Here is a 2,841-nt window from a genome sequence, read left to right on the forward strand (position 1 = left end):
ATCTCTATACCTCACAGTAAATTGGACCATTTTAAAAGAGGAAGATACCAGGAGGTCAACTGTAATTGACACGTCTGACCATCTATACAGAAACAAGGACTCCCAATGGGGCTTTGTATTCCAATTTTTTAAGGTACGGAATGGCACTAACAAATAAGTCGATAACCCCAATACATAAGTAGAAAATGCTAGCATTTCCTCATATATTAGCTAAATATCGCCTTATCTTTTGTTTTACACCACAGTATTCCTGGTTTGGTTAGAAGTTGTCAACATAGGCACCTCATTTGTGTGTAGAAAATTGGACCATAAGAACCAGCGATCAGAAAGGTATATAGCTGCATTGTTTCCCTGACATTACTAACAGTGCCTAAGTATAGGATAAAGAGCCACCATAATTGATAAGTGTATTTCTCCCTCTAGTCTTTCTGAGAACCATCGGATTCATCCAGTAATATCAAAGGGGACCAAAATCCATAACAGAAAAGACAGAGTATCTAAATCCTTTTTTCAGGTAGTAAGCTATGGTCAATTTTTTCTGTATCCAGCCGTGACGTAAATAGAGTTAGGACATATTAATGACAATTGCTCTCACTTTAGAAAGCGCTCTTATCGGAAGTTGTTTTATAAAAATGGATTTATGGGCCGAATGAAAGTTATGACTACCTGAGAATTAATTCATGCAATCCAGGTAGAGCCTATATACCTATAAATACTTTTTGGAATAAGATCGTGAACAGAAATTCTGCAGTTACAACAACGACAGGATCCATATCCTTAAGATATGTCCCTGCCAACAATCCTATGAATTAGAATAACAATACAACACTTAGCACCTCTCAATGTAGATGTCTCTCCTATGACTAGCAACATATGTAAACCCTCCCTACCACTTTCCCATGGAGTAATACTTATACTCCTTACCTAATTCGAGCTCCCATCTGCAAGCATTATAAGCATGTCAGGTTATGAAATTGGTGTAAATATTGTAGATATGTATATAACATGGATGAGAAAATTGTATAAATTGTATATAACTGTATAGTCTTATGGATCAATAACACACAAATGTATGAAGTGCAATTTAGCTCAGTAGGCAAAGGCCTCTGTATAGTGGGAAATGAAAATAACCTATAGATAAAATGCGATTAAATAATAGGAATAGGAAAAGTAGTTGTCAGACGTTGTTAACAGACAGAAAGTCTGCAGATGAAGTACTAAACTATTATTTTTCATTATTGTAGCATGAAGGTCTTGCAATAATTGAAAATACAGATTTCCTGAGGAAGGCGACTAGCCGAAACGCGTTGGAAAGGAATATATGCTGTATTTATATATGGAAATCATGATTGGTTAATTATTGTAAATAGTCATATCAGTTGTCATATCATGTTTGAAACTGTGTTTTTTTAAAAAACCATATATCTATGATGTAAATGTGTGATTGAAATACGAAAATGAATTCAAATATATCAATGCACCTCTTTTTGTACTGAGAAAAGAAAAAAAGAAAATAAGAAAAAATAGAATCTCTGAATACAAATAAAAAAAGAATAATATCAAATAAGGCTTCTCTAGAGATTTAATACAATACAATACAACGTCTTGCTCACTTTAGAGTAAAAGTACACGTAACCCGGTGTGTGCAGTTCAGTTTTTCCAAACAACTTTCTTGTGATGAGCCAACATCACTGGTCGATGGTGATTGAACAACCAAAGTGGCTGCCGCAGCAGCACTCATGGTCTTGGACCTAAGTTTGCCTGGTGGCACTGAGCCCAACGAAGCGGAGGTGCTGCTTCCAGCTTGGTCCCCGACGGACACCGCTGCTGCTGCAGGCTTATTTCTTTTTTTCCCCAAAATGGTGTCGGTGGGCACACCAGTCTCCTTGGTAGGTGGTGCCACTTGCTTCTTCTGCTCCTTCTTACTGGCAGTGGCACTGGAAACTTTTTTCGCTGAGGCGCCATGGCCAACTTTCTTTGGGGCCATCTTCTTGAGATGTCAGAACAGCAGGCCGCAGTTGCACGAGTTGCAGAGTTGTCTTGTCTGTGGCCACACGTGACGTCACGTGACATTGTGCTGCACACACCGCTGCAGGACTTCTTCCTGGCACTGGTGGTTCTCTTGTGCACCTAAAAGCAATGGAAGCCAGAGGAACATCAGTTATACACCCCAAAAAGTCGAAAAACACTAAAAAAACACCACAATCCCATGCCATCCATGCCCTCAATGATGTTTAAATTCAAGACACCCCACAGAAAGACTTGGTCCATGCACCACTGAGTAACCATGGGCATAATGGCTGAAAGCAAGGCAAAATGAGTGCAGGCCTGAGCACAATGCCTGCCTTCAAAATGGTCCCTTGACCCCCACCACATGGCCTGGCCCTGCCTGTACCAGCCCTCAAAATGGCCCCCACCCACATGGCCATGCCCCAACAACACCCCAAAAAATCGAAAGACACATAAAATTCACCACACTCCAATGCCATCCATGCCCTCAATGATGTTTACATTCAAGACACCCCACAGAAAGACTTGGTCCATGCACCACTTAGTAACCCTGGGCATAATGGATAAAAGCAAGGCAAAATGGGTGCAGGCCTGAGCACACTGCCTACCTTCAAAATGGCCCCTTGACCCCCACCACATGGCCAGGCCCTGCCTGTACCAGCCCTCAAAATGGCCCCCACCCACATGGCCATGCCCCAACAACACCCCAAAAAATCGAAAAACACATAAAAATCACCACAATCCAATGCCATCCATGCCCTCAATGATGTTTACATTCAAGACACCACCCCACAGAAAGACTTGGTCCTTGCACCACTCACTACCCCTGGG

At 41.3% G+C, this 2,841-nt stretch overlaps 1 long non-coding RNA gene across 1 annotated transcript; it reads left to right on the forward strand.

The window, feature by feature from the left end:
- The first annotated feature begins 243 nt into the window (after positions 1-243).
- On the forward strand, positions 244-1,529 carry LOC144761519 (uncharacterized). The gene is made up of 3 exons (XR_013595757.1): positions 244-330; positions 424-514; positions 1,245-1,529. It is a non-coding gene; the product is annotated as an uncharacterized LOC144761519 (long non-coding RNA).
- The last annotated feature ends 1,312 nt before the right edge of the window (positions 1,530-2,841 follow it).

Source organism: Lissotriton helveticus, chromosome 6 (assembly GCF_964261635.1).
Source record: "Lissotriton helveticus chromosome 6, aLisHel1.1, whole genome shotgun sequence".
Taxonomy (NCBI): Eukaryota; Metazoa; Chordata; class Amphibia; order Caudata; family Salamandridae; genus Lissotriton; species Lissotriton helveticus.